This window comes from Orcinus orca, chromosome 9 (assembly GCF_937001465.1).
Source record: "Orcinus orca chromosome 9, mOrcOrc1.1, whole genome shotgun sequence".
Classification (NCBI taxonomy): Eukaryota; Metazoa; Chordata; class Mammalia; order Artiodactyla; family Delphinidae; genus Orcinus; species Orcinus orca.
In genome coordinates, this window is record NC_064567.1 from 52,387,261 (window position 1) to 52,409,153 (window position 21,893).

Here is a 21,893-nt window from a genome sequence, read left to right on the forward strand (position 1 = left end):
GTAATCAGATTGTTTGTTTTGTTGTTGTTGTTATTGAGTTGTATGTGTTATTTATATAACTAAAATAGAAGACCTTATACCTTAAAAGTATAAGAAAGCATAGGAACGAAGCTCCTTGATGTTGGTTTTGGCAGTGATTTTTTTAGATATGACAACAAAATCACAAGCAACAGAGACAAAAATCAAGCAGGACTACATCAAACTAAAAAAATTCTTCACAGCAAAGGAAGCAGTTAGCAAAGTGAAAAGGCAACATACAGAAAGGAAGAAAATATTTGCAAACCATATCAAACAGAGGGTTAATATCCAAATTACATTAATACTTTAAAAATTTTAGAATAGTTTTAGATTTACAGATAACTTATGGAGTAGTATAGAGAATTCTTTTATACCTCACACCCAGTTTCCCCTGCTTAATAACATATCAAGTTAATATGCTATATTTGGCACAATTTATGAACCAGTATTATAATTATTATTAAATAAAGTCCATTCTTTGTTCAGACTTCCTTACTTTTTACCCCAAGTACTTTTTCTGTTCCAGGATCTCATCCAGGGTACCACACTGCATTTAGTCATCAAGTCTCCTTAGGTCCTGTTGGCTATGAAAGTTTCTTAGGCTTCCCTTATTTTTGAAGACCTTGACAGTTTTGAGGATTACTATTCAGATATTTTGTAGAATCTTTCTTAATCAGTTTCATCTCATGTTTTTCTCATGATTAGAGTATGGTCGTGGGTTTTAGGAGGAAAACCCTGGAGGTAAAGTGCTGTTCTCATCACATCAAGGGTACATATTATCAACATGACTTTTCATTGCTGATGTTAACTTTGATCCCCTGGTTTACGTAGTGCTTGTCAAATTTCTTCAAGTTACTTTTACCCCCTCTTTCCATAGTGTACTCTCTAGAAGGAGGTCACTGTATAGTCCACACTTAAGGAGTAGGGGGTTATGCTCCAGCTGCTTGAGCAGACAGTATCTGTGTCAGTTATTTGGATTTATCTACATAAACTATTCTCCCCCATTTATTTCTTTCTTCACTCATTTATTTTTATTATTATAGACTCATTGATACTTATTTTACACTTTGACATATAATCCAACACTGGTAGTATTACTATTGGTAATAGTACTTTATTTATTTATAGCAAAAATTGTTCCATCTTCAGTTATGAAGAGCTCTTTCACTTGGCTCCCATGTTACTACTGGCATATCCTCATTATTATATTTTCCTTCCTAACCCATGGATTTACATATATGTATTTCTGTAGGTACCTATCTTTATATTAGGTTAAACAGGAGTTTATACTAACGTCTCCAACTCTAATCTAATATTACATGGACCATTCTAGCCTTCATCCTTGTTTATCTGTAACCTTCTATTCCAAAATTGAGAAACCTGGATCCCACCATCTGCCATTCATTTGCTTAATTATTAAATATAATGTTTAAACATCTTTATTGGAGTATAATTGCTTTACAGTGGTGTGTTAGTTTCTGCTTTATAACAAAGTGAATCAGCTATGCATATACATATATCCCCATATCCCCTCCCTCTTGAGTCTCCCTCCCACCCTCCCTATCCCACCCCTCTAGGTGGTCACAAAGCACTGAGTTGATCTCCCTGTGCTATGCAGCTGCTTCCCACTAGCTATCTATTTTACATTTGGTAGTGTATATATGTCCCTGCCACTCTCACTTTATCCTAGCTTACCTTTTCCCCTCCCTGTGTCCTCAAGTCCACTCTCTACGTCTGTGTCTTTATTCCTGTCCTGCCCCTAGGTTTTTCAGAACCATTTTTGGGTTTTTTTGGTTCCATGTACATGTGTTAGCAAGTGGTATTTATTTTTGTCTTTCTGACTTACTTCACTCCGTATGACAGACTCTAGGTCCATCCACCTCACTACAAATAACTCAATTTCATTTCTTTTTATGGCTAGAGTTGATTTTTAAGTCTCAGAAAAAAATCATGTAAGAGGCAGGCTCTTCTTACTATGGCAAATTTGATCAGGAAAGATTGGCCATAATGAACCAAGAGGGTAATATCATGTGGATGCAAGAGCTCTTAACTTTATTGCTTCTCTTAATGAGGTCTCTCCATCATATTCCAAAAACATTGTAGTCTTAGCCCTGCCATGTCTCCTCCTGGCTGCCCAGAGGGAGGCTGTGCTTCCATCCTCCTGGAGGGGCCTTGAGCAGTTTACTTGCACTCATCTTGTCCAACAGTACAAGGCAGGCAATGGCCAGCCTTTTGACTTATCGATTGATTGAGTCATTCATTCATTTATTCATTCATTTATCTATTTCTAATAACTGAAGGACTGGAAATAAAATTTGTATACTCATTTTGAAATGAGTTCAAGACACTGCACTTAAAATTCATTTAGTTTCAAATATTCAGGTTCATTAAGAGTATGAGGGCAAGTGATCAGCAGCAGGTCTTCCACACAACTCTTTGAAAACTTCTCCTCCTTTCAGTGCTAATAAGAGTGTGGGCTTTAGAAACAACAGCAGGAAAACAAGCCCAAACGGTTAGAAACAAAGATTAGAATCTCATAAATGCTTGGATTGACCCCGTGACATTTCTAACTGTCTATTTATTGTGCTATACATTAGCCAGCTTAAGTGGACTTATTAGTAACAGGCTCATGCACGATCACATTGAGTGTATGAAGCTATTAGTGCTGCCGGATCATTTACATGCAGCAAACGCAGCAGGAGGTTCTCATACACTGCTTTCTACCTTTAATTGGAATTTTGTATTAAAAGTTCCCCATGAAGGAAATATTTAGCTTCAGTTGGACAGACAAAAGAAAACCATGCCAATGCCATTTTTATCCTTATGCTCTGTTCAACTCATATTCATTTATTTATTCCACAAATATTGATATAAAGTTTAAAATAATCTTCTGTATATATATATAATACACATAAGCTTAATATATGTTTAAATTTATATGTATACATAAACTTAATTATATATACATACATATAAAATTAATGTAAAGGAAGTATTGTAAAGGAGTGTCTATGGATGCATTTTTTAAGTAAATGATATTGAGAAAGCTTGCTCCAGAGAAACTCAAGGTAAATTTTCACATCATACCATACGCTAATTTCCAGATAAATTAAAGACCTAAATGTAAAATTTTAAATCATAGAATACTGGGGAAGATATAGAAGCATAAAGTAATGGATAAAATTTTAAAGCTAAATTGATAGGTTTGACAATATACATTTAAAAAAATTCTGTACATTACAAACATAATACAAAATAGTAATGAACAAATGATGTAACTAATTAGAGAAATAGTTTCAATAAATATGTAAAGAGGTAATCTCAATGTATATAAATAACACAAATGAATAAGTGATGATCAAGGACTTAAATAGACTAATTACAAAAGGAATGAAAATGGTCAAGAAATTCAAAGCTCTTCAGTATCATTTATAATCCAGGAAATAAGTGGGATATTATCACTTTTTCCCCACATTCTTAAACATTTGAAATATACAATATTGAATTTTACTTTCTTCACATTCACAGCTAACATTTATATATACTAAATATTTGCTAGGCACTGTTCTAAGCACTTTGTATATAGTCGCCAATGTAATTCTCATGATACACCTGTGAGCTTGGTACCATTATTATCTCCTTTTTATAGATAGGAAAATTGAGGCTCTAAGATATTATGTAAGTTTCCAAAAGTCACAAAACTAGTAAGTGGTGACCAGGAACTAGAATGTGTGCGTTCTAGCTTTGGCTTTTTTTTTTTTTTTTTAACATCTTTATTGGAATATAATTGCTTTACAATGGTGTGTTACTTTCTGCTTTATAACAAAGTGAATCAGCTATACATATACATACATCCCCTTATCTCCTCCCTCTGCATCTCCCTCCCACCCTCCCTATCCCACCCCTCTAGGTAGTCACAAAGCACCGAGCTGATCTCCCTGTGCTATGTGGCTGCTTCCCACTAGCTATCTATTTTACATTTGGTCATATGTATAAGTCCATGCCATTCTCTCACTTCGTCCCAGCTTACCCTGTCCCGCCCCTAGGTTCTTCATAATCATTTTTTTTTTTTTAGATTCCATATATATGTGTTAGCATACAGTATTTGTTTTTCTCTTTCTGACTTTTGATTCTCAGCCCTTCCTACTACCTTGCCTCTCAACTCTCAGTAAGGGCAGAGTGAGTCAGACTCCACGTGTGCTCATCAAATTGTATATTGATGGATCAATTCTGGAAAACAGTTGTATGGAAGCACACACACATATACACACGTATTAGTTTCCAGGAACTTTAGTTATATAACACAAAGAAAAACCTAATATTAGGCATTGAAATCAGAGCATAAAGTTTTCTGTATAGTATGACACTCACATGGGGATGTTAGCCATGGATGACACGGGGAAATAAGTTTCTAGGTGATGTTTTTAAAGCATACTTTTCTATGTTTTAAAATTTTCCTAAAATGATTTGTATAACCTTTTAGTCCAAAATCTCTGTAAAATCCTATTCAAATGTTAAAATAAAAAATAGTAACACATGGGTCTCCTTAAACCTTAGAGAGGTTACAGGTTAGACTCACTGACTACAAAAAAGGGTGATCTTGTCAATATTTATCCTTTGTTTGCTTTCCCACTTAAGTAGGCTAAAAATAAGGAAAAGCCCTAAGCCTGTATCAGTTACATTTGACTCACTAATTAAAAAAATACTAACTGTGGGCATTCTATGTGCTAGGCATTCTTCTCAGGATATTGTAGCAAACAAAAATATACCTAGTTTCTGCACTTGGTGGCATTTTCATTCCAGTAGGGAAAGAGAAACAATAAACAATCAAATATGTGATGAACGAAGAAGAAGAAAGCAGTAATCGGACTAGAGATTTACAGGGGATGCTATTTTTATAGGCTGGTTAGAAAAAGACATCCGTATTAAGTGATATTTATGCAAAGACAAAAAGAAGTAAGAGAAGAAGGTATTTAGGGAAGAGCATTCCGCTCAGCGGGAACAGTAAGCATGAAACCCTGGGGTGGGATTGTGTTTAGTTTGCTGGGGAACAGCAAGGAGGCGATATGGCACGTGTGAAGTTGGAATGAGGAATGGGGAGGAGGTCGGAGACAAATGCAGTCTAAGTAGGGCTTTGTAGGGCATTGTTAGAACTTTGCATTACATTCTCAATGAGTGTAGGTTTTGACCAGTGGTGTGAAAAGTTCTAACTTAATTTCTCAAGGCTCATTCTGAATGTTGGGTGGCGAAGAGATGCTCGGAAGGCAAGGATGGAGGCAGGAAGACCAGTGAGAAGACTGTTGCCATAACCCACATGTGAGATAACTGGAACTCGAGCTAGTTTCATACATAGCAGTGGAGAGTGTGAGACACAATCCAGTTTGGGATAGATTGTGAAGGTAGACCTAATAATATTCTCTAATGGAGTGGATGTTGGGTATAAAGAAAGAGGGAAGTAAAAAATGACTCTAGAGTAAGAGAAAAAGAGCAAAGTCAATTTTGCTTAAATGATACAATACTTCTTGCTCTTCCACGTCAGAATCCTGCCCCCTTTTAGTCCCACCACTTTCTGGGCAACATGGGAAAGTGCCTCCCCTTTGTGATTCCCCAGCATCCTAAGTTATCTTTTTGACCAATCCATGAGCCTCTTGGAGAGGGATATTGTGCTACTGTTATTTCTATCTTCAATACCTAGTACAATGCCTGGCATGTAGTAGGTAGTCCATGTAATATTTGTTGAATGAATGTACTACTTGCTTAAATGAGTGATTAATTAGATGAATAAATAATTATTGGATTTTCTGTATAATTCATTATAATGTTTTACTCTTTTTTCCAGGGTGGACTCAAATTAATAAATTAATTATATCTATGTGTTTATTAAGGTTTCTTTCATTCTAGGGAGTCTTGAGTTTAGTTTTTCAAGTTGTTTTCCTAAATTACATATACTAAGCAACATGTAATTATTAAACTGGTCTCCAGATCCCCTGGCAAAGGTCCCAGAACCACAAGCTGGGCTCAAATCAAAATACTAATTCACTTTAGAGAGGCATGGAGCCTGCCCAGTGGGGATGACTAAGATGTTATATATCCTGAGTGTTGGGAGCTTCATAAATATTTCTGATGGCTTGATTTGAAAACTTGAGATCTATTTTTAACTTTTATTTCTTTTTTTTTTTTTTACCAGCCATAAAACCTACCAATTCTTCCTTTATAGAAAAATTTCCATTTCTTCATTCTCATGTATTTAGGCAATTATAACTTCAAGCCCAGATTACTATGATTTTCTTCTAACTGATATCAGCTGTGATATCCGCCCTTCTTCCTAATTCCTTCCTACATATCACTTTCTAATTATTTTTTCTGAACCTCAGGATTCATTGGATCATTCCTCTTAGAAAGAACTTAAGATCTCCCCTTCAGTCAGGGGATAGCTCAGGTTCCTCAGCCTGATTTTCTAGGTGTCTTCAATTCTGCCCAGTATTTATGGAATGGCTCCCTGTGCAAGACACTTCTCTATATCACCTTACCTCTCTTCTCCAACTGGATTGCTCACACTCCCCTGTTCTAGGTAGAGAGACCTCTTTGCTGTTTCCCTTCTCTGCACTGCAACTGTATGATTACCATTTCTGTCTTTGATCTGATATCTCTGCCTTTTGAGCAGACTTTCAAACTCCTTTATGTCAATCTGAAAGCTGAATAATCTTTCAGACTGTATCCCTGCACACCACCAGCCATCTCAGCCTATCCTCTCCCACCCAGCTCTCCTGAGGAAATTATGTACTGCATGCATTTCAAACCTTTAAAGATGTTATTATATTGTAAAGTTCCTACAATTTTCATATGAGTTTTCTATTTCACTAGACTGTAAGTGCCTTGAAGGCAGAGGATACATATCTTCTTTCTATTCCCAATTTTTTCATTACCTCACATAGTTTAGTATACTGTGAATTGTTAATAAGTGTGTATTGCCTTGATTTGATTTAAGAAGTATCATAGTAGATGTTAAACATCTTTTATATCAAATTTTGTGTAACCTTATTTTACATACAATTGAAAACTAGCCTGACTCTACAAAGGAATAAAGTATAAAAGAAAGCTTTTTGATAGTTACTTTTTTGGTGGTCCATCAGCCTCAACTTTTAGTCTCCTGGCTTATGTGTTGACAACTTTTTTTTTTTTTTTTTTTTTTGCTATACATGGGCCTCTCACTGTTGTGGCCTCTCCCGTTGCGGAGCACAGGCTCCGGACGTGCAGGCTCAGCGGCCATGGCTCATGGGCCCAGCTGCTCCAAGGCATGTGGGATCTTCCCGGACTAGGGCATGAACCCGCGTCCCCTGCATCAGCAGGCGGACTCTCAACCACTCTGCCACCAGGGAAGCCCGACAACTATTTTTAATATGATTAGTATTATTGTAATACAGTCTTTGACTAAATTCTGCTCTCAAGGAGCAGGTTTGTGTATTACAGGATTCGGGATTGGCAGCCACTACTACCCAAGCCTTCACCTTGTGACCACAATATCTATTTTTATTGAGCTTCTTGTCAAAGATTTAATCTTAGTCTGTGACCTCAAGTATTAAAAACCAAGCTTTATAAATTATATAAAAATGCATTGATGATATCTTGTCCATTTATGACTTCTGTTATGATGATTTGCAGAGTCAGTATAGCTTGGTAATGGTGAAACAGAGATTTTGGAGTCAATCAGACAGGAAGTAAAATCCCAGATTCACTTTTATTTACTCTAGGAACGGGCGATATTGTTTCTCTAGTCCTCTGTTTTCTGTACAATACTACAGATAATAATACTAACTGCTTTATAGAATTGTAATGAGACATGCATGTAAGGCATATAAAACAGTGCTTGACACTTGGGAATCCACAATAAATTTTAGGAATTTTTATTTCTACCATTATTATCATCATCTTTATTATTGTTATTAAGGTACAACATGGCCTCATTTAGTCAAAGACTATATTACAGTAATACTAATCATATTAAAAATAGTTGTCAACCCATAGGCCAGGAGGATAAAAATTGAGGATGATGGACCTCCAAAAAAGTAACTATCAAAAAGCTTTTTTAATACTTTATTCCTTTGTAGAGCCAGCCTAGTTTTCAAAATTGTATGTAAAATAAGGTGGAATAGAAACCACAAGTTCATCCTGTCAGTAATAAGATACAAGAGTTGATTAAAAATAAACCTAAGAATTAGAGAATAGAAGTAACAAAAAATAAAAATTAGAAAAATTGGGGGTCATTTTGTATAAGTAACCTAGCATATTATGAAATAAAATCCTGAGGATATCATTTATTGTACCAAAATACTATAACTGATATATCAAATTACCATAAATTATCAAAAAGGTAAAATTATTTACGATAAACACTGTTTAAGAAAATAAAAAAAAGAGAATAGATATTTCTGCCAAATAGAATAAGAATATTTTATTAACTTGGACAATATATAGCACATCCAGGTAAAACTGTGATGTTGAGCACACAAATTTGTATCACCTCGTCCTGAAATACCACTAAAATAATAGTAATGGCGTTTTAAAATGGGTATAACACTCTTGGACAAAAAGTTGGGAGAGAAGAGAGGAGAAAGTAACTGAAATACCACTAAAATAATAGTAATGGCGTTTTAAAATGGGTATAACACTCTTGGACAAAAAGTTGGGAGAGAAGAGAGGAGAAAGTAACAAAATCTTATTAACTGGAAAGCAGATAGATGAGTGGTAATGACCTAGCAAACCCAAGAAAGTTGAAGTCTATGTCAGTTGTGGTGAAGATAACTGACTTGCAAATAAAATTTCTCCAAAGACTCTGGTTTTAGTTACTTCTTGTTATCAACCTGCTATCTCTAGTTGTAGAGGTGAAGGAGGGACTAAAATCAGAATAATTAGTCAAAATACTCTGAGAAACAGACACACAAGGGCCCTTCTCCCATTCCGTCCAACTGGGTAACTAGTCGTCTCCCACTCTATCACAAGAGAGTAGTTTTATTCTCTTGAGATGGTAAAACCAAGGATGCTGCATTGTCCAAGTGAGACCTGCAAATACTTCCTCTACTCCAGTTCAGAGCATTGCAGATGCGGCCAACTCTCCTGTGCTGCTGTGGGTCAGCCAAAGGGAAAGTACCCCTGTAAATGATCAGGTTGATTACCTCACAGAAAATTCCATGGGCAACACACACAAGGAACCAGTGAGCTTTCTAGTGCTTCAAAATTGAATGTGAAAGAAAGAGATAATTAACAACAGTAGTAGCTTTGAAGAAGCAATTTCAGGGAGGCAAGGAACACTTCTGCCCCATTATTATTACGTGCAGAGAGATAAAAGTTGGTAAGCGTCCATGAATAAGACCCTGGTGAAATTAAAAAAAAAAAAAAAGAATTATCCAGAGAACAAAAAGCGCTCTTGGATATTAAAAATATGCAGTAAAAACTAAAACTTCAATTAAATAATTACAAGATAAAGTTGAACAATTCTCTCAGACAGTAATTTTTTATATTAAAATAAGAGATGAAAAATAGAAAAGCATTATAAAGAGAACTATAAAGAAACCAAAAGTCTATTCCAGGAAGTCCAGTGTGTATGAAATAGGAGTTCAAGAAAGGGTGGGGAAAAGAAATGGAGGAAAGGACATCATTTAAAAAATTGATTCAAGTAAATTTTCTAGAACAGGAATATAAGATTCCAGAATTTTCTATCAACTTCCTTACTGAATGGATGATAACCACAACTAAATGCATCACTGATATTCCTCAACAGTGAGGAAAAAAAGATGTTGCAACATTCCAGAGAGAAAAATCAACTTAATACGAAGTATTAAGCATAAGGATGGCACTGGATGTCTTAGAAGCATAGTTGGAAGCCAAAAAACATTGGAGAATGTCTTCAGAATCCTAAGGAAAAGAGTTTCTCAGGAGACTATTAAAGGATGTCCTCCACAGAAAAGAGGGTAAAACCAAGAACGAGAAGAAAAAGGGATCCATAAAATAGGAACTGCAACCCAAGTGAAAAGAGGAGAAAATCTCCAGGTTGATGGTGAAGGGAGATTCTGTCTTAGATTGTATTCCCTCAAAGCAGAGCCTACAAGGACTTGGGTATGGTTTTTGTGGGGGACAATCGCAGGTATCAGGAGTAAGGGAAGGGGTAAGTGAGACAAAGAAAGAGGAAAAGCTAATATAAGAATACCTTTATTAGGGTCACATTGTAAGCAACCATAGCTCAATTCCAGAGGACTTATCTGAGAAGCATCTATAATGGCCCTCAGAATTGTGCTCTTGCAGGAGAGGAAGCTGTAACAGTAATCCAGTGGCTATCATTCCAGTTGTTCAGTGTTAGCCATGGAAGGTTAACTCCTCAATTCTAGGCTCAGGCTAAGGCACTGAGTTAGAGCACACAAAGACATTCAAAGACAGCATGAGATGGAATGATGCCAAGTAGAAGATAAGCCTGAGATCACAGGGCACAGTCTACCCCAGTTTAGCTGAAATCAGAGAAGTGGAGAGAATTTGAAGTGAGACAGCAGAGGTGGCTGCTGTAGATCGCTAGGGTTCAGGGCTGCAGAGCTCTTATCTGAGATTGTAGCAAGTCACAATTCTTCAGAAGAGTTCTTCAAGAAGATGAACTGGGTAGATTATCGTGACTTTTTAACATAACTGAAGACACAACAGATGAGAGAGGGTGGGCTTAGAATATTTACTTATAGATTAGATCTGTAAGTAAATAGAAAATTAAGTAACAGGAAAAAAATTATTAATTCCAAGGAAGATTATTATTGGGCAGTAAAGGATAACAGGCATAATCTGTTACATGCCTCAACAGTATCATTTACATGGTAGTAACAGTATAAATACTGAATAGTGAGCTAACTAAAATTATCATATAACTACATTGAGAGTTGTGAGTACAGGGAGTATTCATTTAGAGGTGAATGAAAGAGTGAGGTGCCAATAGTAGTGACTAAAATCTTATAAGTTAAAAGTAGCAATATTAGAACAGTCAATCCTTGAACAACTCGGTGCGGGGGGGATGTTAGAGGTATTGATCCTCCACACAGTTGAAAATCATGTATAACTCATAGTCGGTCCCTCTGCATCCTTGATTTCCCTGCATCCTTTCCAGATTCAGCCAACTGTGGATCCTGTAAACCCCTGTTGTTTAAGGGTCAACTGTATATCATTTAGAAATATGGAATACATCAGGAAATGATGTGACTATTTTCATGTTTCTGCATGGTCAAGTCTTTCTGAACAATGGAAATTAACATTCTATAAAGATAGAGAATGCTTTCTTCCCCAGGCTGCTCTTCACACCCTTAAGGGTATAAACACTTGTCCTTCATCTTGGAACCATCTTCTCCCACTAAAGGACAATTAGGGTAATAAAACCTTTATTTCCCCCAGAGCCAAGAACCTACATTTGAGGGTAGATACCTTCCCCTGTTTTCCAAAGAGAGGTTCTTTGTCTCTGTCACTGTCTCTCTCTTGCTGGAGGGGAGGAGGAGTGAATGTGCAGCTCCTGTATCTCCCAATTTCATAATTTCTGGAATTAGAGATACAGACACCCACCCCACCTCCACATACCGCAAAGTGATATCTTCCATCATCTTGTCGCCCTGTGGATGAAAATGGAATGTGGAGAACAGAGGCAAGATATTCTGTAGGAAAATAATAGATCTGCCTCTGATACAGAAACCTAATGTTTACTGTTAGGATAAAATAAATGCATATATATATAAAAACTTATAAGAATCATCCAAAACAATTGGATGATTTCAAGATTGGTTAACAGAGGTGGAGTCAGGCAGCAACCTGCTGTTCTTACTACAAGCCTTGTATATCTTTCACTCTTGAAACTATATATGTAATTTTGATAATAGTGAACTTTGAGTTGAAATTTTAAATGATCACCTATAAACCTCATTATCACAAAAGAAGGGTAACTATTTAACATTATCTAACCAATTATATTGACCTTAAAATCTGCACTTGTACGATGTTTACATAGCAGTTTGATTTTTTTTTTTTTTACAGAATTGTTTGCTATATCTTACTGAGAATGAATTAACCTGCATTACATACTTGTGGTTCAACACATGAATTCAAGAGCTTTATGGTTAAAGGAGCTAGCTACATGCTATAATTATTTAAGTATGGACACAAATAGCCTTCAAAGAGCGCCTTGGGATTTTTTTCATTTTCACTGAGTCAATACCTTTCCTCTCCAGGACCTTTTGCTGCAAATGTAATTGCAGTTTATCAAGGCAGTTAGTCATACACAAAGGCTTTCTGAGATGCCAGTTTGAGAAGGTCTGCACAGTGTTTTCCTAGCTGCTATCAGCTATATAACTTGGTGACACAAGGGTTTTATTCTCGTCGCACATTTTTTTTTTCTTAACCTTGAACAGTACTTCTTTGTGTATCACAGTTATCTGAATAGCTTTTGTTGAAAAATAGATGAAAATGGTCCAAAGAACTGTTAATACATTTTGATATTAACATGAAATATGCCACTTCAAAGATGGAGATTGCTAAATAATGAGTAATGTGAATTTCCAAAATTTGCTGCAGGTCTGAAGTTATTACCTATACAGAACTTATTGCTTCTTGCATAAATGCTATTTTTTTCTGTAACTGAGATGTTTTATAGACTTTATTTGGGGGAGTCTTGAAGACTAAAGTTTTGGGACGTTTCCTTCAGTGATATATCATTTTCTCTGCATAATTTAATATTACTTTTAAAATTTATATTCCCATTTAGTACTTAGTTGCCACTAAAATTATTCTGAGAAAAATTCATTTAAAAATATAATATCATCATTGCCATGATTTATTTGTCAGGTAGAGAGTAGAGATAATAGCTAGAGGGGATAGTGGAATAAAGTAACTTTCAAAAATAATTTTTTTTTTGTTTTGGGGGTAATTTAAGATTTACAGAAAAATTGCATACAGAGCAGAGACTTGTGTTGACTGAGAAAAAGTGCACAACATGAGACTGAGATTTTCAGTTTTACTTGGGGAACCTACTGAGGACTATAGCCTGGGTGACAGCTTCTCAAATAGCTCTGAGAAACTGCTCCAAAAAGATAGGGGGAAAGGCCAGTACATATGTGATTTTGGAGAAGGGGTACAGGCAACCAAGCATACATCTCAGTAGAAGGTTCCTGCTAACCACGAGGAACTCAGTTAATGATTTTAGTACTTATATAGGAAGATGCAGGAATCCAGGTTCATAAAAAAATTTCTCCTGTAGTGTTTCTAACTATCTAAGGGTATGTTTGTCTTTTCCCAGAGCACAGAGTGCCTCATCCTGATCCTTGCCCTGAATTCCTTTCCGGGTGTATTGTAGGTCAGTGACTGCTGTGGCTAATGACTTCATTCTTGTAGAACTGGATGGTGGGCCACATTCTTAGTTTTACAGTTGCTACATACCCCTCTTCCTGTTTCAGTTTCCCCTAATGTTAATAACTTATATTGCCTTGTACATTTGTCAAAATTAAGAAACTGGTATTGGTGTTTTACTGTTAACTAAATACTTCATTTTATTTGGATTTTGCCAGTTTTCCCATTAATGCTTTTTTTTTTTTCTCTCTTCCAGAATCCGATCTAGTCTAACATATACCATTTAGTAATCTTGTCTCCTTAGTCTCCTCTGGACTTTAATAGTTTCTCGGTCATTGCTATATTTGACGGCCTTGACAATTTTGAAGAGTGCTGGTCAAGTATTTTGTAGAGTTTCCTTCAATTTAGATTTGTCTGATATATTTCTCATGATTAGAAGGGGGTTATGTACTTTCAGAAAGAATACTGTAGAAATGATGTGCCTTTTCATCACTTTGTATCAGGGTACATGATACCCGCATGACATCATTGGTCATGTTAACCTTGATTACCTGGTCAAGATAGTGTTTGCTAGGTTTATGCACTGTAAAGTTACTATTTTTCCCTTTCCAGATTCTATTCTTTGGGAATGAGTCACTAAGTCCAGTGCATACTCATTGGAATTGGGAGTGGGAGAATTAAACTCCACCTTTAATAAGACAAATTTGTCTCTTTTCCTCCTATTTATTTATTCAACCAGTTATGCATTTATTTATTTAATAAGTACACTCATGTATATTTACTTTATAATTTAGATTATAATCCAGTACTACATTTTTCCCCCCACCTTTGGCTATTAAGAGCTCTTTCAAGATTTGCTCTTATGTCTCCTTGACGTGGCCCTATGGAATTATTTTTGAGCACTTTCTTACTTTTTGATACTTTATGGTACTCCAGGCTCTTGTGTTTTTACTGTTCAACCCTACACTCATCCAAGGAGCTCTGGCTTTTTGAAATGTAGGATGGTACTAGAAACCAAGATATGGGCACTGATGTTTTATATATGGGAGACTTGTACGTTTGGTTAAGGGAGAAAAGTTCTAGTGGAGGAGACTAAAATAATAAAAGAGAATGTTACAACTGAAGAGATAAATAATTGGTAATAGGAATTAACAGCACAAATAGTCAGGTAGACATTAAGTAAAAGGCACACCCATGTCTCTGATATTTAAGGGAAGAATGAGAGTGAGTCAGATATAGCTTGAAATGCAATTGATGGCAAGAAAAAAAACACATATGAGGTTTCCTTTTATTTATGTTATTTTATCACTTCATTTCATTTCATTTCAGAAGTAAGGTTACCATCCAGAACCACTGGTGTTGAATATGGGATTGAAACCTTGACTTGATTAGAAGGGATTTTAAACAGTTGATGGAATGAACAACAGATGATCTCTTAGAGGTAAGTAAAATTATGCTAAATAGCAGGGGTGGTATCCATTTGAAGTTAGAAGAGCTAGCACTGAGTCAAATCAGTTTCTTGTTTCTCCAGTAATGCTCTGTAGAATGAAAGAAAAAGAAGGAAAAGGTGAAATTACTTGCCCAGTAATGGTGTGATTTGGGTAATGATAGATAATAAGTATTTGTAAACACAATGAAATGTTTCCCAAAACAGAATTTTAAAACATTGTCACTGTTACGTTTTCAGGATTTTGCATGCTGGTTTATATCCCCTTGGTAGCTTGAAATTGGTCCTGATGGGAGTGCATTGGAAAACACAAACTATCAGGCCTTTTATTTCCCCAGAGATGGTTGTTGAATACATAGCAAAACACCACTGCCTCTGCTCTTGTCATCCTACTTTTAGAGAAGGTTATCTGTATCTTTTGCTCAATTTTGCCAACCTAAAGAAAACACTAAGGTTGAGCAATGGTATTCCCATGGAACAAATGGGCAATTTAACTTAATATCCCTCTCAGGTGGAGGTGGACGGACTTGTTTGTAAATCCATATGTGCTTAGAGGGCCAGATGGAATAAGCCTTGGGGGAAGAAGAAGGGAAAACTCAGGATCTGAGCAGATCACAACACTTCTATAGCCCCAAGTTCAGTGGTTACAGTCCTGAACTTTCGGCAGATATTTGGGGTGAAGATAAAAATTGAGGCTCAAGTGCCTTGCAGTGGGTCTAAGTGGCAAGTGGGAAGCAGTCCTGTGTGAACGTGACAAGACTCGTGTGTTCCTTGTGTGAAAGGAGCACTTCCCTGGGACTAAAAGTGATATCGTCTCATATGGTATCATACAATATAAGGGTGTTTGAAGAGGATGAAAGTATGAGACTTTGAGGGCATGAGATTAGGATGAAGGGACAGCCAATTGGGAGGAGAGATGGTTTCCGTGGCAATGATTTAAGCAGCCCCACAATACTCTACAACCTGAAGGACCCCATGCTTGGTTTAATAATTTACTATTGCCATTTTGATATTCTTAATAATTTTATATGTGTATTTGTTACGACCAGGGCTCTTGGCCTCCTTAATCAATAGAAATTGATCAGAGGCCAGAGAAGAAATTCAGGCAAGGCTTTATTGGGGCCCCTGCTGCAGCAGGGGTGGGTGAGAACAAACAACAGGTTCTCTTGCTTGCTCCATCCCCAAGGGGGGCTGAGCTTGTTCCTTATATGGGGTGAGGGTAGGGGTGTGTCCAGGGGTCTGGTCGGAGGGGTGGCTTAGGTGGCTTGCCCATCCCTTAGGCGATGTTGTGTGCAGGGGGCATGCGCAGTACCCTGCTTTTGCTCTCGTCCCCTGCTTTTGCTCTAGGCTCTTCAATAGTGGCTTTTGCTCCAGGCTCTTCAAGAGTTGGGGTTTTTGGTCTCTTTGTATCTTTTGTCCAGAATTTGCCCTAACTGCATGCATGCATGCATGCAGTTATTTTTAGCCCCATATAGGTTCTTTGTATTTTGTTGCTTGAGGAGAAGTGTGTCCAGGTGCAAGCATTGCAGCACTTCAGCAAAGGGTCCCAGCCTGTCTCATATTTATGATTTGTAAGAGAATAATGGGAGCATGCATGTGAGCAGAGGAGATATACACAATATAGCATATCTAATGTTCCTTGCTTCTCCATTCACATGTAGAGTTCACTTGGCCCCATGAACACAGAATTACATGGGTAAACAATGTGTGGGAGTTCAGCAAGACTCAAAGGGAGTACAAAAGCAATGATGTTACTTTTTTTTTCTTAACATCTTTATTGGAGTATAATTGCTTTACACTGTTCTGTTAGTTTCTACTGTATAAAAAAGTGGATCAGCTATACATAAATTTATATCCCAATATCCCCTTCCTCTTACCTCTCGCTCCCACCCTCCCTATCCCATCTCTCTAGGTGGTCACAAAGCACCGAGCTGATCTCCCTGTGCTATGCGGCTGCTTCCCACTAGCTATCTGTTTTACATTTGGTAGTGTATATATGTCCATGCCAATCTCTCACTTCGTCCCGGCTTACACTTCCCCTTCCCCGTGTCCTTAAGTCCACTCTCTACGTCTGTATCTTTATTCCTGTCCTGCTCCTAGGTTCTTCAGAACCATTCATTTTTTAGATTACATATATATCTGTTAGCATACAGTCATTGTTTTTCTCTTTCTGACTTACTTCACTCTGTATGACAGACTCTAGGTCCATCCACCTCATGACAAATGAACCAATTTCATTCCTTTTTATGGCTGAGGAATATTCCATTGTATATATGTGTCACATCTTCCTTATTCATTCATCTGTCAGTGGACACTTAGGTTGCTTCCATGTCCTAGCTATTGTAAATAGTGCTACAATGAACATTGTGGTATGTGAATCTTTTTCAGTTATGGCTTTTTCAGGGTATATGCCCAGTAGTGCGATTGCTGGCTCATATGGTAGTTCTATTTTTAGTTTTTTAAGAAACCTCCATACTGTTCTCTATAGTGGCTATATCAATTGACATTCCCACCAACAGTGTAAGAGGGTTTCCTTTTCTCCACACCCTCTCCAGCATTTATTGTTTGTAGATTTTTGATGATGGCCATTCTGACCGGTGTGAGGTGATACCTCATTGTAGTTTAGATTTGCATTTCTCTAATGATTAGTGATGTTGAGCATCCTTTCACGTGTTTGTTGGCAATCTGTATATCTTCTTTGGAGAAATGTCTATTTAGGTCTCCTGCCCATTTTTGGATTGGGTTGTTTGTTCTTTTGGTATTGAGCTGCATGAGCTGCCTGTATATTTTGGAGATTAATCCTTTGTCAGTTGCTTCAGTTGCAAATATCTTCTCCCATCCTGAGGGTTATCTTTTCATCTTGTTTATGGTTTCCTTTGCTGTGCAAAAGCTTTTAAGTTTCATTAGGTCCCATTGGTTTATTTTTGTTTTTATTTCCATTTCTCTAGAAGGTGGGTCAAAAAGGATCTTGCTGTGATTTATGTCATAGAGTGTTCTGCCTAAGTTTTTCTCTAGGAGTTTCATAGTGTCTGGCATTACATTTAGACTTTAATCCATTTTGAGTTTATTTTTGTGTATGGGGTTAGGGAGTCTTCTAATTTCATTCTTTTACATGTAGCTGTCCAGTTTTTCTAGCACAACTTATTGAAGAGGTTGTCTTTTCTCCATTCTATATTCTTGCCTCCTTTATTAAGGATAAGGTGACCATATGTGCGTGGGTTTATCTCTGGGCTTTCTATCCTGTTCCATTGATCTATATTTCTGTTTTTGTGCTGGAACCATACTGTCTTGATGACTGCAGCTTTGTAGTATAGTTTGAAGTCAGGGAGCCTGATTCCTCCAGTTCCATTTCTGTTTCTTAAGATTGCATTTGCTATTCAGGGTCTTTTGTATTTCCATACAAATTGTGAAATTTTTTGTTCTAGTTCTGTGAAAAATGCCATTGGTAGTTTGATAGGGATTGCATTGAATCTGTAGATTGTTTTGGGTAGTATAGTCATTTACACAGTGTTGATTCTTCCAATCCAAGAACGTGGTATATCTCTCCATCTGTTTGTATCATCTTTAATTTCTTTCATCAGTGTCCTATAGTTTTCTACCTACAGGACTTTTGTCTTCTTAGGTAGGTGTATTCCTAGACAGTTTATTCTTTTTGTTGCAATGGTAAATGGGAGTGTTTTCTTAATTTCACTTTCAGATTTTTCATCATTAGTGTATAGGATTGCTAGAGATTTCTGTGCATTAATTTTATATCCTGCTCCTTTGCCAAATTCATTGATTAGCTCTAGTAGTTTTCTGGTAGCATCTTCAGGATTCTCTACGTATTGTATCATGTCATTTGCAAACAGTGACAGTTTTACTTCTTTTCTGATTTGGATTCCTTTTATTTCTTTTTCCTCTCTGATTTCTGTGGCTAAAACCTCCAAAACTATGTTGAATGATAGTCGTGAGAGTGGGTGACCTTCTCTTGTTCCTGATCTTGATGGAAATGGTTTCAGTTTTTCACCATTGAGGACGATGTTGGCTGTGGGTTTGTCATATATGGCCTTTATTATGTTGAGGTGAGTTCCCTCTATTTCTACTTTCTGGAAAGTTTTTATCATAAATGTGTTGAATTTTGTCAAAAGCTTTTTCTGCATCTATTGAGATGATCATATGTTTTTTATCCTTCAGTTATTGATATGGTGTGTCACATTGATTGATTTGCATATATTGAAGAATCCTTGCTTTCCTGGGATAAGCCCCACTTAATCATGGTGTATGATCCTTTTAGTGTGCTGTTGGATTCTGTTTGCTATTATTTTGTTGAGGAGTTTTGCATCTATATTCATCAGTGATATTGGTCTCTAGTTTTCTTTCTTTGTGACATCTTTGTCTGGTTTTGGAATCAGGGTGATGGTGGCCTCGTTGAATGAGTTTGGGAGTTTTCCTCCCTCTGCTATATTTTGGAAGAGTTTGAGAAGGATAGTTGTTAGCTCTTTTGTAAATGTTTGATAGAATTCTCCTCTGAACCCATTTGGTCCTGGGCTTTTGTTTGTTGGAAGATTTTTAATCACAGTTTCAATTTCAGTGCTTGTGTTTGGTCTGTTTATATTTTCTGTTTCTTCCTGGTTCAGTTTCAGAAGGTTGTGCTTTTGTAAGAATTTGTCCATTTTCAATTTCAGTGCTTGTGTTTGGTCTGTTTATATTTTCAATTTCAGTGCTTGTGTTTGGTCTGTTTATATTTTCAATTTCAGTGCTTGTGTTTGGTCTGTTTATATTTTCTATTTCTTCCTGGTTCAGTTTCAGAAGGTTGTGCTTTTGTAAGAATTTGTCCATTTCTTCCAGGTTGTCTATTTTATTGGCATAGAGTTGCTTGTAGTAATCTCTTAAGAGCCTCTGTATTTCTGCAGCGTCAGTTGTTAGTCTCCTTTTTCATTTCTAACTCTGTTCATTTGAGTCTTCTCCCTTTTTTTCTAGATGAGTCTGCCTAATGGTTTATCAATATTGTTTGTCTTCTCAAAAGACAAACAAAATTGAGTTTGTTTATTGATCTTTGCTCTTATTTCCTTCATTTCTTTTTCATTTATTTCTGATCTGATCATTATGATTTCTTTCCTTCTGCTAACTTTGGTTTTTTTTGTTCTTCTTTCTCTAATTGCTTTACGTGCAGGGTTAGGTTGTTTATTTGAGATGTTTCTTGTTTCTTCAGGTAGGATTTTATTGCTATAAACTTCTCTCTTAGAGCTGCTTTTGCTGCATCCCACTTTTTGGGTCGTCGTGTTTTCATTGTCATTTGTTTCTAGGTATTTTTTATTTCCTCTTTGATTTCTTCAGTGATTTCTTGGTTATTTAGTAGTGTATCATTTAGCCTTCATGTGTTTGTGTTGTTTACAGTTTTTTTTCCTGTAATTAATATCTAGTCTCATAGCATTGTGGTCAGAAAAGGTACTTAATACAATTTCAATTTTCTTAAATTTACCAAGACTTGGTTTGTGACCAAAGATATGATCTATCCTGGAGAATGTTCCATGAGCACATGAGAAGAAAGTGTATTCTGTTGATTTTGGATGGAATGTCCTATAAATATCAATTAAGTCCATCTTGTTTAATGTGTCATTTAAAGCTTGTGTTTCCTTATTTATTTTCATTTTGGATGATCTTTCCATTCGTGAAAGTGGGATGTTAAAGTCCCCTACTATTATTTTGTTACCGTTGATTTCCCCTTTTCTGGCTCTTAGCATCTGCCTTATGTATTGAGGTACTCCTATGTTGGGTGAATAAATACTTACATTTGTTATATCTTCTTCTAGGATTGATCCCTTGATCATTACATAGTGTCCTTCTTTGTCCCTTGTAATAGTCTTTATTTTAAATTGTATTTTATCTGATAGGAGAATTGCTACTCCAGCTTTCTTTTGATTTCCATTTGCATGGAATATCTTTTTCCATCCCCTCACTTTCAGTCTGTATGTGTCCCTCGGTCTGAAGTGGGTCTCCTGTAGATAGCATATATACAGGTCTTGTTTTTGTATCCATTCAGCTAGTCTGTGTCTTTTGGTTGCAGCATTTAATCCATTTACATTGCAGGTAATTATCGATATATATGTTCCTATTACCATTTTCTTAAATGTTTTGGCTTTGTTATTGTAGGTCTTTTCTTCCTCTTGTATTTCCTGCCTAGAGAAGTTCCTTTAGCATTTGTTGTGAAGCTGGTTTGGTGGTGCTGAATTCTCTTAACTTTTGCTTCTCTGTAAAGGTTTTAATTTCTCTATCAAATCTGAATGAGAACCTTGCTGGGTAGAGTAATCTTGGTTTTAGTTTTTTTCCTTTCATCACTTTAAATATGTCCTGTCACTCCCTTCTTCGTTCAGAGTTTCTGATGAAAGATCAGCTGTTAACTCTATGGGGATTCCTTTATATGTTATTTGTTGCTCTTCCCTTTCTGCTTTCAATATTTTTTTGTGTGTTTAATTTTTGATAGTTTGATTGATATGTGTCTTGGCGTGTTTGTCCTTGGATTTATCCTGTATGGGACTCTCTGTGCTTCCTGTACCTTGCTGACTATTTCTTTTCCCATGTTAGGTAAGTTTTGAACTTTAATGTCTTCAAATATTTTTTCAGTCCCTTTCTTTTTCTCTTCTTCTTCTGGCACCCCTATAATCCAAATGTTGGTGCATTTAATGTTGTCCTAGAAGTCTCTGACACTGTCATCAGTTCTTTTCATTCTTTTTTCTTTATTCTGCTCTGTGGTAGTTATTTCCACTATTGTATCTTTCAGGTCACTTATCCTTTCTTCTGCCTCAGTTATTCTGCTATTGATTCTTTCTAGAGAACTTTTGATCTCATTTATTTTGTTGTTCATCATTGTTTGTTTGCTCTTTAGTTCTTCTAGTTCCTTGTTAAATGTTTCTGGTATTTTCTCCATTCTATTTCCAAAATTTTGGATCATCTTTACTATCTTTACTCTGAATTGTTTTTCAGGTAGACTGCCTATTCATAGTTGTTTTTGGTGTCCTCCCCCAGTGAGTAAGGTTGGTTCAGTGGGTTGTGTAGGCTTCCTGGTGGAGGGGACTGATTCCTGTGTTCTGTT